At 39.3% G+C, this 25,243-nt stretch overlaps 1 protein-coding gene across 1 annotated transcript in view; it reads left to right on the plus strand.

Moving 5' to 3' along the window:
- The window catches only part of SLC2A13 (solute carrier family 2 member 13), a 484,362-nt gene that overhangs the window by 441,682 nt on the left and 17,437 nt on the right, over nt 1–25,243 (plus strand). The window lies entirely within an intron of this gene.

A 25,243-nucleotide genomic window follows, 5' to 3' on the forward strand; every position in this document is an offset into this window, starting at 1 on the left:
TGAGTATATCAGTGATTATATTATTATTGTTTTTTGAAGTATACATAAATATTTTATAAGTTCTTTGTATGTATGATAGATTTTAATATATTATGACAGGCTATAAGACAGTTATAGCACTGAAACTAACTTTATTTGCGCGTGCGCGCGCACGCGCGCGCGCGCACACACACACACACACACACTAGATTTTTAAATATGTATGGGAAAAGAAGGGCTTCCCAGGTGGTGCTAGTGGTAAATAATCCGCTTGCCAATGCAGGAGACCTAAGAGATGTGGGTTCGATCCCTGGGCCTGGAAGACCCACTGGAGAAGGAAATGGCAACCACTCCAGTATTCTTGCCTGGAGAATCCCATGAACAGAGGAACCTTGGAGGGCTATAGTCCATGGGGTCACATGGGGTCATGCACAGTGACATGTGGTCATGCACAATGGGAAAAGAACTCTAAGGAAGTAAACCAAAATATTTATTTAATGATGAGGATGCATGTAGATGAGTAATTTGAGGAGAAGTTTGGATATTTAGGCTGTAGGGCACCTTTGATTGTTGAGCTACTTTGTAATAGAATCAGCATTCTGCTAATTGTGCTTGTTAAAAACATAGGCAGCATTATATCACTACAGACCTAAACAGTCAAGCTTGAGTATTTTTAGGAAAGTTCTAGATGCTTCCTAATTTTTTTGCATATGTAGAAATTTATGAGTAGTTCATTTGAATGTACATAAGTCTCCAAAAAGTAGAATACTTTTTATGAATATGCTCCAGCAATAATGTATAATAGAATGTTTTTTTGATTACTATGTAATTGTTCTTAGGATATATACTCATATTTTGGTCAAATTTCTATGATGAATGAACCCTATTACATGTAACAGTATCACATATTATCTTACCAGTAAAACTTATACATTTAGTAAATAATAATACTTCTCCTCACTTGTGGACTCATGGCTAGCAAATGTCAGTTTTGCATCAATAAATTTGGTGAATTTGCACTTTTTTATTTTTAGATGAAGGAAATACGGGCTAAATCTCTCAAGTATTTCCATTCACTCTGCAGCCTGATTCATTTATTTATTCACAAGCCACCTTCTCTTGTCTCTTACCCTTGCTATTTTTTCATTTTCATCCTAAAATTTATGATAGTGGTCTTAAAGACAATGCTTACATTACTGTATAGAAATACCAATAAGTTCATTCGTGATTACATGGAGGGGAAGCTTGTTTCAATAAGGACTAAAGAGAAAGCTAAGGAAGTATAGCAATTTACTAACAGATTAATAAAAAGGTTGTGACTGGGATAAATAAATAAAATGAGCTGAAGGAAAAAATAATGCCCTGGGAATCCAGATGATGTTACTTCCTTCTCCTTTAGGAAGCCTATCATATCCACAAGGAAATAGTGCAATTTATAGAATTTTCTAGAAGAAAAAAAATATTCTTTTTTGTCTTTGGACCCTAGCCTGCCAAATACGTGCACTTTATTATAGCAAGAATGATTACTGTTATTTTTATAAAAATAATAATTTTATTGCCTGATTTTAAAGGAAGGTAGCAAGCCCCAGGTTAAATAACTTGCTAAATGTCATTAGAAGCCAGTAAGTAGTTAAGCTAGAATTAAAGCCTAGCTCTGTCCTGTTGCACAGTTTGCCCTGTTAACCTCTGTACAAAACTGGCCGTATGCCCACATCCATCTTCATTTCCTCTGTAGCTTTTAACCAGATCAAGTCATTCCTGATACATAGATCAGAGATTTATCTTAACGTCTAGGTTGATAATATTGTTTTAGTACATTACAAGACCCCAATTTTAACTTTTTTAGAAGAAAAAAGTTTCTAGAATAATTGTGGCTATGATTTGACTCCTATAAAAATTCCTGCTATTAGAAGTACTAAGTCAAGAGCAAAGGGACCAAAAAGAAGCCCAGAGTCGCCTATTTACTGCAATCTCAAATTTAAGAAGCACTCACTTTCTAAAGAGAATAGTCTTTTACCTTTTATAGGAGAGAAAGAATTTAGATACTATGTTTAACCTCTTCACCTACCTCCCACACTCCACACAGGATATGTGAGGATAGTACAAAATGATTCTGTCAACAAAGCTGAGCCTATATTCTCTGTCTGAAGTTTCCCCAACTCCTAAAACTTGGTGACATTTGGTTTTCTATGTTATTATCAGGCAGCCACACTAAACTAACCATCCCTGAGGACACACCTCTGAATTTTGTGCTCTCTCTGTATGTGCCAATGTATGTTTAGAATGTATTTCAGATGCTTTGAGACCTCCGTTACTTTAAGGGATAGAACTTTGAGACCTATTGTCAGCCACAAGGGTCCTTTTGGAAAAACTTCTACCCAAGGTTAATGCAAGCTTTTCTCAATAGGAAACTACCTTTTACTTTTTAATAAAAGCATAGCAAGCCTTCCTTTTTTAAGTATGTGCTTCTCATCCTAGAGTTTGTCTTTATCTAATAGACAAGAGTTTGAGTAAACTCCAGGAGTTGGTGATGGACAGGGAGGCCTGGCGTGCTGCAGTCAATGGGGTCGCAGAGAGTTGGACACGACTGAGCAACTGAACTGAACTAAAACTTTGGCCTTATTTCTAGGCATACTTTCATGACCGTGGTTATCCTAACTCCACAGAGTACAAGTTTACCTAGGATCCAAGATGGAACCCAGACATTTAGTAATTCCCAGGTCACATGTTCATGCGACACCCATAATCTCAGACTGTCCATTGCTTCTTCATTTGCCCAGAATAGTCCCCATCACCAGGCACTAGAGATGATCTCCTAAACAACTCTGCAAATACAGACAAATGTGCCAAAGTCCCCTCCTTCAAGATATGTCAGAGTCCTACCCAAACCCACCCTCCACTTTTGTCCATCGCTACCAGACCCTTTTCTCTTTGTAAAGAAAAATACTACAGATTTCCACAAATATCTCTTCTGTGGTGGTGGAGGGGCGGGGGCGGGTAGGGAGCAATGTAAAATCTCCCATCTCACTTCACCTGCCAATTTTTTTTATTTTGGCTCTGTTTCTAATGATTTCAGTTGGCACCTAGCTTGTAGTAAATGTTTATTGAATGAGGGAATGATTTAACATTTAATTTCATCTATTCTAATGCTTATGCTCATGCCTAGAACCCACGAGCATTTTTTTGTTGAAATGCTAAATTAATCACATGAGTAATTACTTGGAGTTAAAATATATGTGGCTTTAAATATATGAAAATTCATACAAAGATTAAAAGGTATATTACACTGCTAATTCATTCTATCCTTAACATAAAATTGTTTTGGACATAATTTCAAAATTGTAGGACAGTGTTTTGTTGTTAAATTGTCAAATGGTGAAAGTAATTTATTCATTTGAAAATACTTTGCGAACCCTCACTGTGTGCCTGCCTCTTGAGTGGGCCTGGAGGCACAAGAGTGATGCTGGTGAGTAAAGTGTTGGAGGTGCCAGGCCAGGCTGTGCAGGGGCCTCCCCCTAGTGTGAACCACATCTATTTTTAGGAAGATGAATGTGATGGTGAGTCTGACACAATTTTCTTTGCTCCAGTGCCAGGAACACATCAGAAGGAAGAATTTGGTAGATTTCAGTGGATCTCTTTAGCTTAATATTCACCCATATGGTAGAAAAGCCATCATTTACTAAGAGGAATTAAGATACATCTTTTCTGTTTTATAGTTCCATCTCATCACTAGTGAAAAGGTGTTTCAGAAGTTTCTGTACAAATCAGGATGTGTGAAAACAGGAAATTGTAGTTACAATGCTTCATTTGTGAAGCTGTTACATTTTCACTTTAGCAGTGATATGAGGTAAAGTACTGTGAAACTGCCTTACAGTTTGTAATTTTGTGATAATGATTTCTGTCTCATTGTTTATAAAATGTTTATATCAATAACAAATGGCACTGTTTCTTTTTAAGTAATTGCTGAGATATTACATGTGTATTTTCATCATACTCCAAGCAACTTCTAGGAATACTTTTAATTCCTTATAACTGCATCAGACAGTTGTTAGGTAATTACATGTTTTAGAATATGTATTTTTTAAAGATTGCTACATTGCCATCTTGGGTCTTCCCAGGGCTCTCTAGTGATAAAGAACATGCCTGCCATTGCAGGAGACATAAGAGATATGGGTTCGATCCCTGGGTCAGGAAGATCCCTTGGAGAAGGAAATGACAACCCACTCCAGTATTCTTGCCTAGAGAGTCCCATGGACAGAGGATCCTGGTGGGCTACAGTCCATAGAGTGGCAGTCAGACACAACTAAAGCAACAGCACAGTCCAATCTTATTATATTAAAACAACTGTTCTCCTCGTCATACATTTCTACTGTTAACATCACTGTCCTCAAATAACTCAGTTATTGAGTTTTTTATGTGATATTTTAGTGTCCAGTTCATATAAGCATTCTTCTTGCTCTAATTACTGTTTTGTGGTTTGAAGAAAAATGGATACTGAATCAAAAAAGAATGTCCAAGACACAGAGGCCCAGGTCAGCCATGATGCTGCTTATTTTAATTCCTAATGCTCTTTAGGAAGCATTTTGTTCTACTCACTTTAGAAAGAGATTTAAATGACTGGCTTTACTACCAACATTAAGGAAGAACACTGACTTAGAGAAGATTTCAAGCACTTGCATCTCATCCATTTTCCATTTAAATTCCATAAAAGGTAAGTACCCCAAGAAAGAGAGGTTTTCATGTATATGTTAACTGGTGGGATGATTATATTGAAGGTGAAGGAAACAGAGAACACTGAATTTTAAGTGTAATTTCAATTACACAGCAGAGGAAATCTTGGAAAAAGCACTTAAAAGATTTATATGAAAAATGGGAAGAATGATGTTATTGCTTTGGTTTATTAGGAGAATGAAATGAGTTAATGTATATGAAGGTGTTTTGTTATGCTAATAAAGTAATGCTCAAAATTCTCCAAGCCAGGCTTCAGGAATACATGACTGTGAACTTCCAGATGTTCAAGCTGGTTTTAGAAAAGGCAGAGGAACCAGAGATCAAATTGCAAACATCCGCTGGATCATCAAAAAAGCAAGAGACTTCCAGAAAAACATCTATTTCTGCTTTATTGACTTTGCCAAAGCCTCTGAATGTGTGGATCACAATAAACTGTGGAAAATACTGAAGAAGATGGGAATACCAGACCACCTGACCTGCCTCTTGAGAAACCTATATGTAAGTCAGGAAACAACAGTTAAAACTGGACATGGAACAACAGACTGGTTCCAAATAGGAAAAGGAGTACATCAAGGCTGTATATTGTCACCCTGCTTATTTGACTTATATGCAGAGTACATCATGAGAAATGCTGGGCTGGAAGAAGCACAATCTGGAATCAAGATTGCTGGGAAAAATATCAATAACCTCAGATATGCAGATGACACCACCCTTACGGCAGAAAGTGAAGAAGAACTAAAGAGCCTCTTGATGAAATTGAAAGAGGAGAGTGAAAAAAGTGGCTTAAAGCTCAACATTCAGAAAACTAAGATCATGGCATCTGGTCCCATCACTTCATGGGAAATAGATGGGGAAACAGTGGAAACAGTGTCAGACTTTATTTTTGGGGGCTCCAAAATCACTGCAGATGGTGACTGCAGCCATGAAATTAAAAGACGCTTACTCCTTGGAAGGAAGTTATGACCTACCTGGATAGCATATTAAAAAGCAGAGTCATTACTTTTCCAACAAAGGTCCGTATGGTCAAGGCTATGGTTTTTCCAGTGGTCATGTATGGATATGACAGTTGGACTGTGAAGAAAGCTGAGCATCGAAAAATTGATGCTTTTGAACTATGGTGTTGGAGAAGACTCTTGAGAGTCCCTTGGACTGCAAGGAGATCCAACCAGTCCATCCTAAAGGAGATCAGTCCTGGGTGTTCATTGGAAGGACTAATCCTGAAACTGAAACTCCAGTACTTTGACCACCTCATGCTAAGAGTTGACTCATTGGAAAAGACCTTGATGCTGGGAGGGATTGAGGGCAGGAGGAGAAGGGGACGACAGAGGATGAGATGGCTAGATGGCATCAGCGACTCGATGGACGTGAGTCTGAGTAAACTCTGGGAGTTGGTGATGGACAGGGAGGCCTGGCGTGCTACAATTCATGGGGTCGCAAGGAGTCGGACATAACTGAGTGATTGAACTGAACTGAACTGAAGGTGTTTTGTATAAAGTGAAACTTTATACAAATATTAGCCAATTTCATTAAATGGAGATTTACAGTTATTCAAAGATATTTCTGTTGGGAGCACAATTTTCATAATGAAGCCATAGAACTAACACTTGATGGAAGGCAGCTGTAGAATGGATTGAAAAGAACCCAGAAACAAATTATACCATTGTTTGCATTAAGATAGCCTACAGCAGTAAATCAGCTATATTCATTCCCATGCACCTGCAAATAAAAACAAGAGAGGGATCCTGGGAGGCACTCTTGCAGTGGAAAGAAAATCAGATCAGAGTCTTGATGTGGTTTGAAATTCTTTAAGTTTGAAATGATACAGATGGGCTTTGCAGTGCCTATGGTATGGAAACGTACTACCACAGGCAATAACTTTTTAAATTAAATAGAGATAGTCTTCTTAGAATTAAAATATTTTTAATGATAAATACATCTGTCTTCTCTAATGTTTACAATATAATGGAGAAATTGGTGTCAGATGATTAACAACCAGTTTAATGGGAACTGATTAAAGTACTTTATTTTTTTCTTTAACATTTATTGAGCATTGCTTATGTGTAAAATGTTGTGCTAAGTACTAGCCTAGGAAGCCCAGGGAAGGAAGAAGGAAGATAGAAGTACTGTGTGCTCACTGGAGAAGGGCCCCCAAGTAAAAACAGAGGCTGTAAAAGAAGTCAGGTAGGTTGGAGTAGGAAATAGCAATCTACTCCAGTATTCCTGCCCAGAAAATTCCATGGCCAGAGGAGATTCGTGAGCTACGGTCCATAGGGTTGCAAAGAGTTGGACACAGCTGAGCATATATGCACAGGGAGCTAAGATCCTATACACCTTGGAGCAGCTAAGCCCACACACCACAAGTGCTGAACACACACACCACACTTCAGTGCAGTGAAGGACGCCACATGACACAAAGAAAAAATCCTGCAAGCGGCAACCAAACCCTGACACAGGAAAATAAATGAATAAATAGATTTTTTTTTTTTTTTAAGTCAGGTAGGAGAAAGACTCTTTCAGTGTGGAAAAACCTCATGTCTCTGGATTGAAACTTGAGAAGGATGGTATAACTCCCCATCATGGAATCTGTCACAGCATAGTCGCATGAAGGCCAATCCTAACCCTTTATATATTTGTGTTACCAATTTTACTTGCTTTAGTATTATTTTTTTTAATTTGTTTTTCATTATTATAAGTTTATTGAATTATTAAGTAGTAACTAGCAGAATAACTCTACTGAATACATTAAGCCTTTTCATTCATTCATTTGACAAGTAAATGTCTACATTGTGCCACATACCAGACATCATTTAAGATAGCACAAGTGGCTATCAATGATTGGAGCAGTGTGGCTGCAGCAATACCCCATTTAGCGTCATCCCTCTCATTTCTTGTCTTCCCCAAGGCTCAGTGGTAAAGAACCTGCCTGCCAATGCAGGAGATATGACTTCAGTCCCTGGATCAGGAAGATCCCTTGGAGAAGGAAATGGCAACTTACTCCAATATTCTTGCCTAGGAAATGCCAAGAATAGAGGAGCCTGGCAGGCTACAATCCATGGGGTCACAAAAGAGTCAAAAATGACTTAGCATGAAGCAACAATCTCATTACTCACTGTCCTAAAGCCCATAACACACAAATGAACTTTTTCTCTGGATTTGCTGCTACTGTTTCCATTACACTGTTTCTCTGATTCCATTCTATTTGGTTCAGTCTCTCCTTTCCACCCAGTACTTCAGAGTTCCTCATATGATTGCCTCATAATGGCAAGAAATAAAAGAAAGAAGAAAGGGAAGGAAAGGAAGAAAGCCTCAAATAAAAAATAATAATAATAATAACTTTGGTTTTCTTGACAAAGAAAGTGTTAGTTGCTCAGTCGTGTCCAACTCTGTGCAACCTCATAGACTGTAGCTGGTCAGGCTCCTCTGTCCAGGGAATTCTCCAGACAAAAATACTGGAGTGGATTGCCAGTCCCTTCTCCAGGGGGTCTTCCCAACCCAGAGATCGAACCCAGGTCTCCCACATTGTAGGCAGATTCTTTACATCTGAGCCACCAGGGAAGCAAAAAAGGAATTCTAGAAAATATTTAGTACAGAATAATTGGAATAATTATAGTATCTCCCACAGTGACTACATGGGAAATATTTTTCTTTTTATACCATATTTCAAATTTGAAAAACCTTTTTGCAGGAATGGATCTGTGTGGCCATCCTGATACACCCTGTGCACTCTTTTGTGGACCTGTAAAATTTGAATTAGAATCACGCTCGGTACTCTATCATAGAATTTAACCTTTATCTTGTTAGAATTTCTCATGTTGAGAAGAATAGAGACATACTTTGTATCCTCAGTTACTAGAGGCTTTATGGTAAAGGTGCATAGAAAAGTAAATGGGGAAATGAGAAAAAGACTCAACGTCTATGCAGCCCTGCTTCGTGGGGATCTAGAATACTAATCATCAGACTGGTAGCTGTCTGCTGTTGGTCTGTCTCTCCTGCGCTTCCCCCATCACTGTCAAATACAGAACTCTTCTTGTGACCTCTGTCTGTCCTTCTTTCTCTGAGTCTTTCCACTTCTGTATTGCTCTATCCTCTTCAGATATTTCATATTCTGCTTTCCTGAGAGAGGAAGAATATAGATTGTTTCTCAACATTCTCTGGTATAAAGCATCCACCCTATACCAAGGCTGTTGATGCCTTGGTGTCAAACATAGTTATATCCAGGCAGGCAGTTTATGGGACACAGGATTACTATTTGCATATGGGAGACTGCTCCCCCAGTCCCCCAAGCTGTGGGTAGAGACGGGCCTTGTGAGATTCCTGAGAAGGGAAACAGTGTTAGCGATGACTATGGTGTATAAATATGCCAACCAAAGCTTTTGAAGCCTTTTGCACAATATGAAGGAACAGCATGATGGAGAACATATGTAATTCAAAGGCAAGATTTCGCTTCCTTTCACTGCCAGTTGAAGCAGGAGAATGGCTAATAACTTTAATGTCTGCCTTTAGTATGGGAAAAATTTTAGAGTGAAAAAAAATTGGAAAAAGAATCCCAGGATTAGTTGTCCTCAGTTCAGTTCGGTTCAGTTGCTCAGTCATGTCCAACTCTTTGCAACGCCATGAATTGCAGCAGGCCAGGCTTCCCTATCCATCACCAACTGCCAAAGTCTACCCAAACCCATGTCCATTGAGGCAGTGATGCCATCCAACCATTCTCATCCTCTGTCATCCCCTTCTCCCCCTGCCCTCAATCTTTCACAGCATCAGGGTCTTTTCAAATGAGTCAGCTTTTCGCAACAGGTGGCCAAAGTATTGGAGTTTCAGCTTCAACATCAGTCCTTTCAATGAACACCCAGGACTGATCTCCTTCAGGATGAACTGGTTGGATCTCCTTGCAGTCCAAGGGACTCTTAAGAGTCTTCTCCAACACAACAGTTCCAAAGCATCAATTCTTCCGCACACAGCTTTCTTTAAAGTCCAACTGTCACATCCATACATGACCACTGGAAAAACCATAGCCTTGACTAGACAGACCTTTGTTGACAAAGTAATGTCTCTGCTTTTTAATATGCTGTCTAGGTTGGTCATAACTTTTCTTCCAAGGAGCAAGCGTCTTTTAATTTCATGACTGCAGTCACCATCTGCAGTGATTTTGGAGCCCCCAAAAAATAAAGTCAGCCACTGTTTCCACTGTTTCCCCACCTATTTGCCATGAAGTAATGGGACTGGATACCATGATCTTAGTTTTCTGAATGTTGAGTTTTAAGCCAACTTTTTCACTCTCCTCTTTCACTTTCATCAAGAGGCTCTTTAGTTCTTCTTCACTTTCTGCCATAAGGGTGGTATCATCTGCATATCTGAGGTTATTGATATTTCTCCTTACAATCTTGATTCCAGCTTGTACTTCCTCCAGCCCAGCGTTTCTCATGATGCACTCTGCATATAAGTTAAATAAGCAGGGTGACAATATACAGCTTTGATGTACTCCTTTTCCTAGTTGGAACCAGTCTGTTGTTCCATGTCCAGTTTTAACTATTGCTTCCTGACCTGCATATAGGTTTCTCAAGAGGCAGCTCAGGTGGTCTGGTATCCCCATCTCCTTCAGAATTTTCCACAGTTTATTGTGATCCACACAGTCAAAGGCTTTGGCGTAGTCAATAAAGCAGAAATAGATGCTTTTCTGAAACTCTCTTGCTTTTTCAATGATCCAGAGGATGTTAGCAATTTGTTCTCTGGTTTCTCAGGCTTTTCTAAATCTAGCTTGAACATCTGGAGGTTCACAGTTCACATGTTGCTGAAGCCTGACTTGGAGAATTTTGAACATTACTTCACTAACGTGTGAGATGAGTGCAATTGTGCGGTAGTTTGAGCATTCCTTTTTTTTTTTTTTTTTTTTTTTTGAGTATTCTTTACCATTGCCTTTCTTTGGGATTGGAATGAAAACTGACCTTTTCCAGTCCTCTGGCCACTGCTGAGTTTTCCAACTTTGCTGACATAGTGAGCGCAGCACTTTCACAGCATCATCTGTTAGGATTTGAAATAACTCAACTGGAATTCCATCACCTCCACTAGCTTTGTTTGTAGTGATGCTTCCTAAGGCCCACTTGACTTCACATTCCAGGACGTCTGGCTCTAGGTCAGTGTGAGTGATCACACCATTGTGATTATCTGGGTTGTGAAGATCTTTTTTGTACAGTTCTGTGTATTCTTGCCATCTCTTCTTAATATCTTTTGCTTCTGTTAGGTCCCTACCATTTCTGTCCTTTATTGTGCCCATCTTTGCATGAAATGTTCCCTTGGTAGCTCTGATTTTCTTGAAGAGATCTCTAGGTTTTCCCATTCTATTATTTTCCTCTATTTCTTTGCATTGATCACTGAGGAAGGTTTTATTATCTCTCCTTGCTATTCTTTGGAACTCTGCATTCAAATGGGTATATCTTTCCTTTTCTCCTTGGTTTTCACTTCTCTTCTTTTCACAGCTATTTGTAAGGCCTCCTCAGATAACCATTTTGCTTTTTTGCATTTCTTTTTCTTGGGACTGTTCTTGATTCCTATCTCCTGTACAGTGTCACAAACATCCATCCATAGTTCGTCAGACACACTGTTTATCAGATATAGTCCCTCAAATCTATTTCTCACTTCCACTGTATAGTTCTAAGGGATTTGATTTAGGTCATACCTGAATGGTCTAGTGGTTTTCCCCACTTTCTTCAATTTAAGTCTGAATTTGGCAATAAGGAGTTCATGATCTGAGCAACAGTCAGCTCCTGGTCTTGTTTTTGCTGACTGTATAGAGCTTCTCCATCTTTGGCTGCAAAGAATATTGTCAATCTGATTTCAGTGTTGACCATCTGGTGATGTCCATGTGTAGAGTCTTCTCTTGTGTTGTTGGAAGAGAATGTTTGCTATGACCAGTGCATTCTCTTGGCAGAACTCTATTAGCCTTTGCCCTGCTTCATTCTGTAGTCTAAGGCCAAATTTGCCTGTTACTCCAAGTGTTTCTTGACTTTCTACTTTTGCATTCCAGTCTCCTGTAATGAAAAGATCATCTTTTGTGGGTGTTAGTTCTAGAAGGTCTTGTAGGTCTTCATAGAACTGTTCAACTTCAGCTTCTTCAGCATTACTGGTCAGGGCATACACTTGGATTACCATGATATTGAATGGTTTGCCTTGGAAACAAACAGAGATCATTCTGTCGTTTTTGAGATTGCATCCAAGTACTGCATTTCAGGCTCTTTTGTGACTATGATGGCTACTTCTTCTAAGGAATTCCTGCCCACAGTAGTAGATATAATGGTCATCTGAGTTAAACCCATTCCAGTCCATCTTAGTTCACTGACTCCTAGAATGTCAATGTTCACTCTTGCCATCTCCTGTCTGACCACTTCCAATTTGCCTTGATTCATGGTCCTAACATTCCAGGATCCTATGCAATACTGCTCTTTACAGCATCGGACCTTGCTTCTATCCCCAGTCCCATCCACAGTTGGCTGTTGTTTTTGCTTTGGCTCCATCCCTGCATTCTTTCTGGAGTTATTTCTCCACTGATCTCTAGTAGCATGTTGGGCACCTACTGACCTGCGGCATTCAGGTTTCAGTGTCCTATCTTTTTGCCTTTTATACTGTTCGTGGGGCTCTCAAGGCAAGAGTACTGAAGTGGTTTGCCATTCCCTTCTCCAGTGGACCACATCCTGTCAGACCTCTCCACCATGACCCATCCGTCTTGGGTGGCCCCACACGACATGGCTTAGTTTCATTGAGTTAAACAAGGCTGTGGTCCGTGTGATCAGATTGGCTAGTGTCTGTGATTGTGGTTTCAGTCTGTCTGCCCTCTGATGCCCTCTTTCAGCGCCTACCATCTTACTTGGGTTTCTGTTACCTTGGACGTGGGGTATCTCCTCACGGCTGTCCAGCAAAGCGCAGCTGCTGCTCCTTACCTTGGAGGTGGGGTAGCACCTCTCGCCGCCGCCCCTGACCCCGGACCTGGGGTAGCTCTTCTCGGCTGCCACTCCTGCACCGTCAGAGCCGCAGCTCTTAGTTGTCCTATGTGTCACTAAACTTTTGAACTATAAATTCAAAAGTGAAGACAATCATCATCTTAGTAGATGTACCTTCCCCTTAACTTTCCATTCTTCCATTTAGTGTTACCCATGTAACCTTATATTCTAGATAATATTTTGAGTTTGATATCCCCACACTGTCAACCTCATGGCGTTTTCCATGTTTCCAGGTAATCTTTACAAAGTAGATCACAACAAGGCTGGCTGTAGGTGTGATGATGCAGTAAGAAAATGAATGATGAAGTGTTTTCTTATTAAGTAATACAGTGAGAAAATTTTCTTACGTGAAATGGGGCTGAACCTTGAATGCTGATGAGAACTCTCTCCAAGACAGAGTTCAGGGCTCCTCTGACTTGGAGATTCTTTACAGTCACTGCAGAACTTCAGAGACACGTCTGGGAGGAACCAGAGAGGCAACCAAGGACCATGTCCTCTTATTTGTGTCCATAATTGTACTATCCATTGTACTGTTTGCCAGTTTGATACCAAAATGAAAGTAATTGAAGTTAAATCTAAGACATTTTGACCAGTGTTCAAACCCAGACCATCCTCTGTGTCTTGCCCCAGCTTATTTTATAACTGTTATTTCAATGGCTCCTTTATTCTATTCAGCTGTGGTACTCTTAATTGACTTAACTATCCTCCTTTGTAGTTTATCTTCATTATTTCTAATTATTTAACTGTTTTATGCCTGTGATAAATAAAAGTACAGTGACAGTATATCTTTCAGCATACAATATTTTTCCATTTAGATGATTTCCTAAGGATACATTTTAGGAATGAGACTTTGGCTCAGAAATAATTAGGTATATTAATTCTTATGTAAAACTGCCAGATTTCTTTCCAAAAGGAAGTCTAAGTGAAGTGAAGTGAAGTCGCTCAGTCATATCCGACTCTTTGTGACCCCATGGACAGTAGCCAACCAGCTTCCTCTGTCCATGGGATTTTCCAGGCAAGAACATTGGAGTGGGTTGCCATTTCCTTCTCCAGAAGATCTTCCTGACCCTGGGATTGAACCTGGGTCTCTTGCATTATAGGCAGATGCTTTACCATCTGAGTCACCAGGGAAGCCAAAAGGAAGTTGCACTCACTTAAACTCTTACCAAAATTAAAGACTATATCAATATCACTGTATCTTCATCAGCTTTAAGTATTGCTATTATTTTCATTTGCTTGCCTACTCATATTCTGTCCATCTTTTCCCCATACTAGGGCATATAAGCTAGCCAACATACTGGTATATGACTTAGATTCAGTGTTGTTGTTATTCAGTCATTCAGTCCTGTCCAACTCCCTGCAACCCCACAGGCTGCAGCACCCAAGGCCTCCCTGTCCCTCACCGTCTCCCAGAGTTTGCCCAAGTTCATGTTCATTCCATCGCTGATGCTGTCCAGCCATCTCATCTCATCCTCTAACACCCTCTTTTCCTTCTTCCCTCAATCTTTCCTAGCATTAGGGATTTTTCCAGTGAGTTATCTGTTTGCATCAGATTCCCTAAATACTGGAGCTTCAGCTTCAGCATCAGTCCTTCCAGTGACTGACTATTCAGGGTTGATCTCCCTTAAGATTGCCTGCTTTGATCTCCTAGCAGCCCAAGGGAATTTCAGGAGTCTTATCCAGCACCACAGTTCAAAGGCATCAATACTTTGGTGTTCTTCATTCTTTATGGTCCAGCTCTCACAACTGTACAGTGATTTATATATAAATAAAACTTTATTGATTCATTTTTAGAAACGGCTTTAGCTCCAAATTTCTAGTGCTTTTGAAATTTACCCATGTCCATGTTTAACCGTCTCAATAATTCTAAAGGTTTTGTTTTTAAAAGAAAGCAACAGCAATTAGCAAAGGATAATAGATGATTTTTTTTTTCAACTTGGCTTTATGTAGCAAAAATGTGAAACATGAAAGCAGGGGGGAAAGGCTTGACTATAGAGAATAATCCAAGACCAAGATGTTCACCATGGTCTGCATACTACATGCTCGGGAGCTATACTTTTCTAAAATTTTGAACTCCACATATTTACAGTTTAAACGCTGTGTTGCCAGACTTGGCCGAAGTTTGTTTCATGTTAGTCTATTATATAAGAGTTATACTAGTAAGTAGAAGTTACGCTGTCTGAGGAGTAATGATTCAAGTTTGTTAAAGTAATTTTCTCTGATTGGATGCCCCAAAATCAAAATTTCTCATGGCTAAGAGTACTTGTAAATTTATATCATCCTAGTCTTCTGATTGATTGACACTGTGTTTCTTTATTTCTTCTCAGACAAAAGTGAAAATGCCCTTTCCTGGGGAGGTACTCTGTCCTTTTCTAGGTATCTCTCTACCACCACCATTAGACTATAAACATGTGTATTCAGACCATAAATTCCTATAAAGAACTATGAGATTTAACCCTTAGCAGTATCCATTTGGTTTTGAGGTGATAGCTTAATGATCTTATTTAAAGAAATCACAGTTGTGCATCAGAAATTGGAGATGAAATCTTGCTTCCCTAACACTTCTCAGTAAAGAATTGACAAGTGAAACCTGTGTGGTAAGCCAGTAGAAAAATAGTAGCTGTGTCACAAAATTGTAGTAAACTATTCCTTCCTTTCTCCAAAACCCCATCTTTTCTTAAAGTTTATTTATTTTTTAATTGAAGGATAATTGCTTTACAGAATTTTGTTGTTTTCTGTCAAACTTCAACATGAATCAGTCATAGGTATACAAATATCCTCTCCCTTCTGAACCTTCCTCCCATCTCCCTCCCTATCCCACCCCTCTAGGTTGATACAGAGCCCCTGTTTGAGTTTCCTGAGCCACACAGCAAATCCAAAACCCCAAGTCTTTCATAAACTCTTCTGGGAAGGTGGCAGAGTTCTGCAAGTTTCTCAGTGATTAAGATTGGAAAGATAGAATTTGAAGTTTTGTGCTACAAAAGCAAGTCATATTTTCTTCCATCCCCCATACATGAACATGAAGCACGTAAATAATTTCATCATACTGAATAAAGGAACAATACAAAAAGTATGTACTGTGTAGGAAGCAAGGAATAAGTTACGTATGGTTAATTGTGGCAAGAGCAAATTGCACCACTTAGTTCCTTTGGTTATTTCTTTGATTTAAAACTGTTTAGAGATGTGATGGAGAAATAACCCCAAAAAATAGGCAGAAATTGCTCTATGTATGAACTGATTTTGGAGTAGGTGTTGAGTAGGCAAGGGAGAATTGTTCTACCTTCAAAGAAAGCTGTTAATTTCTAGATGCATTATTAAGGGAAGCACTGTGAACTTCACGGCTGGACAGGGAACTAATCTTTTTTTTTTTACACGTATCAAGTCAGTCTAGTCTGCTAGTAAAGAGTAGTTCTCTCACTCCACTAAAATGAGACCTATTTTGCTTGCTTGCATATGATTCTTCTTTGTTCACTGCAGCACTCTCTTCTCAGCTGCTATTATTACAATTATTTTCTGTTTTTGCTCTAGGATGTGGTGAGAAGGTGCCTCATCAGAGAGCCTGACTCTTTCTAATCCCAACCCACACACTTATGTCAAAGTACTTTTGTTCTTTCCCCAGAGCACTGTGTTCTTCCACCAGCAGTCACTAAGCCAGGAAAGCATGAGGGTATTTTGCAATAACAGTTGGAAGATACACTTTTATTTTTTAGTTGGAATTTCTAGTGTTTATATTTTGAAGGTCACGTGTGATGTCACATTCTTAGTCATTAGCTGTCTACGTATTGCTGGGTAAGTAACTCTGCCAGGTCCATGCCTGCAACGGAAATGGGAAAAAAGAAAAAAACCAGCATGAGAATGAAGAGGAGTTAGCCTTTTATGTGTATAAATGTATGTGTCCAGATGGTTGAAAGCTACATCACAGCAAGCAGAGTCTACCTGAAAAGATCCTGCTTCCCATTGTTCAGCACACAATCATACAAGGAACTTTGATAATAATGAGTTGTAAATGGTGAATAGAATTTTTCAGTGAATTTTAGTGATCTGATTATTTGTAAGCATTTCTGTCCTCAGCAATCTGTCTTTTCCCTTTCCTTCTCCTCCTTCCCTTTCTCCCATCATTCCCCTCCCCCTCCCACTTTCTATCCTATTCTCTCATTTTAAGCTCTTCATAAGCCAAAATATTATTTGACTGGTGGGAAGTGAAAGTGGAGGATTACTGATCAGGGGATTGCTAATGCTGTTTACTACTCATCATTAAACAAATGTTAAGCCTTCATCATTCAATGACCATTGTTCTCTATACAGAGTTCTAGTATGGACTAGTGGTTGAGATTTTTAAAAGAGAAGGGAATACAAAAATGACTATTCTTTGGCAAACAGATAAATTGCTTTCTCTGTCAATTAATTTGAGCAATCAATCTTTGTAACGAGTCTATTGTTAAGGACTCTTACTTTACAAATGGGCTTCCCAGATGATGCTAGTTGTAAAGAACCCGCCTGCCAATGCAGGAGACATAAAACTCAGGTTAGATCCCTGGGTTGGGAAGATCCCCTGGAGGAGGGCATGTCAACCCTCTCCAGTAATTTTTGCCAGGAGAATCCCATGAACAGAAGAGCCTGGTGGGCTGTAGCCCATAGAGTCACAAAGACTCAGACACAACTGAGTGACTTAGCACACACATATACATTTTACAGATTATAAAACCAAGGTAACTTTCCCAAAGTTAAACAGTGGGTAAGTGGCAGAACTGAGATACATCTAGCAGCCTGATGCTAGAACCTGTGTCCTTAACTTTTGTGCCATGCTGCCCGGAATGAGAGCTCAGGACGGTAGAAGAGGGAGTGCATTCAGATAGCATAATACAGAGCACTAGGTGATAAAAATATAAGTGAGGAAAATGTAAAGGCATTGAGAGGAGGAAGTATATATCAGACAGGTGAATGGTGGCATCTGCACTAGCCTTGAGGGCCAGGTATATTCTGAGAGTAGAAATCAGGAGTGAGAATTTGCCTTCAGTTAGAAGAAATGTCATGAGTACAAGATGCTGAGTCTGGAAGGTAGGTTCAGAAAATAAGTAGTCTAGTTTAGCTGGAGAAAAGGATTGTGTACACAGTACAGAATAAACGAGGGGAGGGGAGTCACCAGCTTCCCTGAGGTCATACTCTCCTCCTCTAGTCATTCATCCCTCAAGGTGTGGTGGTGGTGGTGGTGATTTAGTTGCTAAGTCATGTCTGACTCTTGCTACCCCAGGGACTGCAGCCTACCAGGCTCCTCTGTCCATGGGATTTCCCAGGCAAGAATACTGGGGTGGGTAGCCATTCCCTTCTTCAGGGGATCCTCCTGACCCAGCAATCGAACCCTTGTCTGCATCATAGGCAGATTCTTTACCACTGAGCCACCAAGGAAGCCCTCACAGGATAAGGTAGGCTACAGCTGAATTTTGCAGGCCCCATTTCATGGGCATTTGGAATGAGGAGGATGATGTGTTTTGAGCTATGAGGTGGCATGAACAATACTCTAAACAGCTCAGCTTGGTGGATTAGCAGTTTGAAGAAAGTAATGTGAGAAGCAGGAAAAATAATTGAGAGTGTATTTGCTTCCTATTGCTGAAAAACAGTCTTACCACAATGTTAGATTACTAATATTAGTAATATTAGTAAAGCAACCCACATGTATGATACCAGTTTCTATGGATCAGGAGTCTAGGCATAGCTTAGCTAGGTCTTCTGCTTAGGATCTCCCAAGGTTACAATCAATGTTGGCTGGGTCTGTAGTTTCATCTGAGGCTCAGTTAGGAAAGGATTGGCTCTTGTCAGCAGAATTCTGTAGCTTTTGTACTAATGACTCCCTTTTGCCAGCTGTTACCTAAGGCTACCCTCAGTTCCTAAAGATTTCTCTCAGGCCCTGCCATGAGCATTTCAATACTGGCATTCCATAACATGGGCACTTGCTTTTTCAAAGCCAACAAGGAAATGAGGGACTTCAGCTAAATAGCACTATAATCTTTATCGCATGTGTCCTGTCACTTTTACCACATTCTGTTGGTTTTTAAACAACAAATCAAAGGTCACACCCACACTTAAGGGAAGGGGATGACCTATGAGCATGAACATTAGGAAACACACAGGTGGACACTCATAAAGGCCCTATACTGAGGTCTGCCACAGAGAGATACAGTTGGTGAAACAAACACTCCAGAGTCTGAATTAAGTTGGTATGAATGAAAATAGAAAGGAAGAGTCAAATTCAAAAAATTATGTCTAGGAAAGATAATTATAATTTCTGGCAAAATCCATTGCATATATTAACTCACACATGCCTCAAAATATCTCAGACATAGCTACCAGGAAAATTCTTATTTCACAGGTGAGGACACAGACTTTTAGAAGTTGATTGCCTAGATCACATACATATGAGCTTCAAATCTGAGTGTCCTAATATAGATTTTGAAAGTAGGATGTCAGTCCCAGAGTTCATTCTCTTCGCCACCCTTCTTTACTTGGGCTTCCCTGGTGGCTCAGCTAGTGAAAAATCTGCCTGCAATGCGGGAGACCTGGGTTTGATCCCTCAGTTGGGAAGATGCCCTGGAGAAAGGAGAGGCTACCACTCCAGTATTCTGATCTGGAGAAGTCCACGGACTATATAGTCCATTGTGTCGCAAAGAGTCTGACCCAACTGAGCAACTTTCACTTTCAAAAGTATAGAGAATTTAAAGAGAGATGGATAAGGAAGACTGATGATTTTAACTAATTTCAACTCTGTTTCAACTCAGAGAAATGTCATGAGAGGCACTATTAAAATAATATGCAATGTGCATTACTACATGCCAGGTAGTGTGGTTGGCACTCAGTATGCAGCATCACATTTAATATTGCCAACAGCCTATGATACTAGGCTTTTCTCCTGTTTTACAGATCGGAAAACATGACTGTGCCTGTCCTCACTAATTTCCACAAATACAAAAGGTTGTTATTTTGTTCATAACTATATCTTTAATATCTGACACATAAAAAAGTGTTCACTATATAAATTTTTGAATGAATGAGCATAGCTTATAAGTGGTAGAGTTATGATATGAACTCAGAATAGCCTCACTGTACCTCCTGTAGAAGATAATGCATTCCACTGTAGTCTTGGCAGGAAATCTAGATATGAATGTTCAGCACATATGTCAATTCTATTAATGGAACTTGAGGAAAAGGTCAAGGCTAGTTTCCCTGAAAGGGAGCATCTATGTGGATATCAAAAATCCCTAAAATTAGATGAAATGATTAAGGGAGAGGGTATAAGCCCCAAACCAGAACCTGAGAGAACATCTGTATTTAGAGGCTGAGGGGAGGAAGAGGCATCTTAAAAGGCAATGAAGACAAATACATCAGAGAGTTGAGATGGATATGTTGATATAAAAGTAAAGGGGCAAGAGAAGGGAGGAGGGTTTACAGCAATATCAACTACCACAGGGTAGTCAAAGACCTCAAAATTAAGGCAAGATAATTATATTTGAGGATTAGGAGGCCATCAGTTTGGGGTGAATAATTCAGAGAAAATAGGGCATGAGTAAGAATCAGGGGAGTGTCTGAGTGGATGCGGATGAGGATCTCACTACTGTAAACTACTTTGTAATTTCAGATGAGCTAGTAGTAGTAATATGAAAGGGATGAAAGATTTTAATAGGAGTAATTTTTTTGTATTGTAAATAGAAGGGTAGGCTCAAGCAGGAAGAAACTAAAGATGGCATAAAGAGAATTGACTGCTGATAGAACATACCACAGAGGAAACAGAAGCAAATGTAGAACCACTAATAGGAAGGGCTGTCCTTAGAAAAAGCAAGAAACATGTTACCATTCAAAGTAGGAGAAGAATCTGAAATAAAATAAAAGCAAAGGTCCGATAGAGATAAGTTGAGGGAATTCAAATGGAAAGTCTTCAATTTTTATGAAAATGGAGGCAAGTTCTTCATACCCAGGAAAGGTGGGAAAGATTTCAGGACTAGAGGATAGTAAGAAATATTTTAATTAATCGAGGCAACAGTTGACCAAAAGTTTATTCAATGTTTACTCTAAAATAAGCAGAAAATTCAACAGAGAAGACAGTAAAGAATAATAATAATCATTATTAGGAACCCAACTGAAAAGAAATAGCATGAACTTTTAATAGATGTCATCAGCATGGTTTCATAATTTTACCAGCTTCTGAAAAGTGCTTATTAAAGGAAGTTAATGGTCCTGCAGAGAGTTGGGAACTGAAACTGTGAGAATGACAGGCAAGCATGGAAGAATGAAAGATGGATTCTAGACATCAGTAAAGACAATACTGGCATGATCTGAATTGAACAATGATGTGACTGAAAACTGAGAGGAATTGAGACTCTGAAGATGTGATTTGGGTACTAGAAATAAATAGCATGCTTGTAATCAAAAGGAATGACGTATGCTTGAGACCCTGAAGTAAAATAGTCAAGCTAATTTTAATGCTCTTTCTGCAGTTTCAAAGGTTAAGTAAGGAACTATGAAGCCAAGGTGTCAGATGGGCCAGAAATAAACGTAAATGAATAAGGCAGAGAATGAGAGTGGTGGAGAAGATAACTGACTAGGCATCAAGACAGTTAGGTGTTATGATGGAGGTCATAAACACAGCAATAAGGACAGAGCTTAGAGGTCAATGTTCAAAAATAGAGATTGATAGAGATAGAACAATAGCATAAGAAATAACAGTAGAAGAATGTTTTTCAGGTTGATCATGTCTTCAGATGCAAAGTCAACAGAGAGTGACTGCTAGAAAAGCAAGTACATGTCGTAGGAAGGTAAAGGGTTAGTTTAAATAAGATATAAGCATTGCTCCCTGCCCATACTACCTTATCACCCCTTTAATCCTTCTAATCCTTAAAATTACCCGTAAGGCATTTTCCCCCATTTTACAAATGAAATATTCTGGTTGTGGAATTTGAATTTTTGCCCTTACTTCAAAATCTAAAGCTTTACAACATCCTGACTTTCAGTGGTTTTTAAACTGTTACTGCAGTCTTCCAAGACTAACTAGAAATCATGTCTGATATTTGAAATGGATATGAAACACAGTGGTCTTTTTGTAGGTATAATTTACATATATAACATTATATTAGTTTAAGGAGTACAATATAATGATTCAACATTAGGGTATACTGGGAAATGATCACCACAGTAAGTCTAGATAACATCCATCTCTACCCATATTCATAATTTTTTTTCTTAAAAGAACTTTTAAGATCTACTCTATGCAATACAGTATTATTAACTGTGGCTACCATGCCACACTTTGTCCACCTGATACAAAGAACCAAATCATTGGAAAAGACCTTGATGCTAGGAAAGATGGAGGGCAAGAGGAGAAGGGGGCAACAGAGGATGAGATGGTTGGATGGCATCGATGACTGAATAGACACAAGTTTGAGGAAACTCAGGGAGATAGTGAAGGATGGGGAAGCCTGGCATGCTGCCATCCTTGGAGTTACAGAGTCAGACATGACTTAATGACCAAACAACAACTACTACCATGCCACACATTACATCCTCAGAACTTTTTAGTTTATAACTAGAAGTTGTGTGTTTTGGCCCATGTCACCCCGTACTACTCCTCACTCCTGATGACCACTGATCTGTTTACTGTATCTGTGAGCTCCTTATTTTTTTTTTTAAGATTACATATACAAATGAGATCATATGGTATTTGTCTTTTTCTGGTTTATTTCACTAAGCATAATGTTCTCAAGGTCCATCCATGTTGTCCTGTATGGAATGGAAGACTGAGTATCACTTCATGGCAGACAGATGGGAAACAATGGAAACAGTGACAGACTTTATCTTCTTGGGCTCCAAAATCACTGTGGATGGTGACTACAGCCATGAAATTAAAAGACGCTTCCTCCTTGGAAGAGAATCGGTGACCAACCTAGACAGCATATTAAAAAGCAGAGACATTACTTTTCTGACAAAGGTCCATCTATTCAAAGCTGTGGTTTTTCCAGTAGTCATGTATGGATGTGTAAGTTGGCCTATAAAGAAAGCTGAAAACCAAAGAATTGATGCTTTTGAACTGTGGTGTTGGAGAAGACTCTTGAGAGTCCCTTGGACAGCAAGGAGATCAAACTAGTCAATCCTAAAGGAAATCGACACGGAATATTCACTGGAAGGACTGATGCTGAAGCTGAAACTCCAGTACTTTGGCCACCTGATGCAAAGAACTGATTCATTAAAAAGACCCTGATACTGGGAAAGATTGAAGGCAGGAGGAGATGGGGAAGACAGAGGATGAGATGTATGGATGGCATCACTGACTTGATGGACACGAGTTTGAACAAGCTCTAGGAGTTGGTGGTGGACAGGGAAGCCTGGCATATAGCAGCCCGTGGGAATGCAAAGAGCTGGACACAACCGAGCAACTGAACTGACAATATATATGTATACACTATATGTATGTGTGTGTGTGTCTATGTGCGTGTGTGTATACACGCGCACCACATTTTTCTTTATCCATTCATCTATTGACAAACACTTAGGTTCTTTCCACATCTTGGCTATTGAAAATAATGCTGAGGTGAACATGATGGAGAAGATATTTTTTTCAAGTTGGTGTTTTTGTTTGCTCTGGATAAATGCCCAGAAGTAGAATTGCTGGGTTGTATGGTAGTTTCATTTTTAAGTTTTTGAAGAATCTTGATACTGTTACAATAGTGCTGCACAAATTTGTATACACACCAACAAAGCACAAGGGTTCTCTCTTGCCAACACTTTCTATTTATTGTCTTATTGATGAGAGTTATTCTGCCAAATATGAGGCAGTATCTCACTGTGGTTTTGATTCACATGTCCCAGATAAATAGGGATGCTGTGCATCTTTTCATGTACTTGTTGCCCATCTGTACCAAAATCGGATTGATTATATTCTTTGCAGCCAAAGATGGAGAAGCTCTATATAGTCAGCAAAAAGAAGACCAGGAGCTGATTGTAGTTCAGATCATGAACACCTTATTGCAAAATTTAGACTTAAATTGAAGAAAGTAGGGAAAACCTGTAGAATAGTCAGGTATGACCTAAGTCAAATCCCTTAGGATTATACCGTGGGAGTGACAAATAGATTCAAGGGATTATATCTGATAGAGTGCCTGAAGAACTATGGATGGAGGTTCATATCATTGTACAGGAGGTGATAATCAAAATTATCCCCAAGAAGAAAAAATGCAAAAAGGCAAAATGGTTGTCTGAGGAGGCCTTACAAATAGCTGAGAAAAGAAGAGAAGTGAAAGGCAAAAGAGAAAAGGAAAGATATACCCATCTGATTGCAGAGTTCCAAAGAATAGCAAGGAGAGATAAGAAAGCCTTCCTTGGTGATCAATCAAAGAAATAGAGGAAAACAACAGAATGGGAAAGACTAGAGATCTCTTCAAGAAAATGAGAGATACCAAGGGAACATTTCATGCAAAGATGTGCACAATAAAGGACAGAAACAGTAGACAGAAGCAGAAGATATTAAGAAGAGGTGACAAGAATGTACAGAAGAATTATACAAAAATGATTTTATTGATCCAGATAACCATGGTGGTGTGATCACATAGAGTCAGACACCCTGGAATGTGAAGTCAAGTGGGCCTTAGGAAGCATCACTATGAACAAAGCTAGTAGATGTGATGGAATTCCAGCTGAGCTATTTCAAATCCTAAAAGATGATACTGTGAAAGAGCTGCAGTCAGTATGCCAGCAAATTTGAAAAACTCAGCAGTGGCCACAGGACTGGAAAAGGTCAGTTTTCATTCCAATTCCAAGGAAAGGCAATGCCAAAGAATGTTCAAACTACTGCACACACTAGTAAAGTAATGCTCAAATTCTCCAAGCCAGGCTTCAGCAACACATGAACTGTGAACTTACAGATGTTCAGGCTGAATTTAGGAAAGGCAGAAGAACCAGAGATCAAATTGCCAACATCTTTAGAATCATAGAAAGAGCAAGAGAATTCCAGAAAAACATTGACTTCATTGACTTCACTAAAGTCTTTGACCATGTGAATCACAACAAACTGGAAAATTGATAAAGAGATGGGAATACTAGACCAACTTACTTGCCTCCTGAGAAATCTGTATGCAGGTCAAGGAGCAACAGTTGAACCAGACATGGAACAATGGGCTGGTTCCAAATTGGGAAAGGAGTACGTCAAGGCTGTATAGTGTCACCCTGCTTATTTAACTTATATGCAGAGTGCATCATGTGAGTGCTGGGCTGGATGAAGCACAAGCTGGAATCAAGATTGCAGGGAGAAATGTCAATAATCTCAGATATGCAGATTATACCACTGTTATGGCTGAAAGTGAAGAGGAACCAAAGAGCCTCTTGATGAAGGTGAAAGAAGAGAGTGAAAAAGCTGGCTTAAAACTCAAATATTCAAAAAACAAAGATCATAGCATCTGGTCCCATCACTTCATGGCAAATAGATGGAGAAACAATGGAAACAGTGACAGACTTTATTTTCTTGGGTTCCAAAATCACTGCAGATGGTGACTGCAGCCATGAAA

This window comes from Muntiacus reevesi, chromosome 4, assembly GCF_963930625.1.
Source record: "Muntiacus reevesi chromosome 4, mMunRee1.1, whole genome shotgun sequence".
In the NCBI taxonomy this organism is placed as follows: domain Eukaryota; kingdom Metazoa; phylum Chordata; class Mammalia; order Artiodactyla; family Cervidae; genus Muntiacus; species Muntiacus reevesi.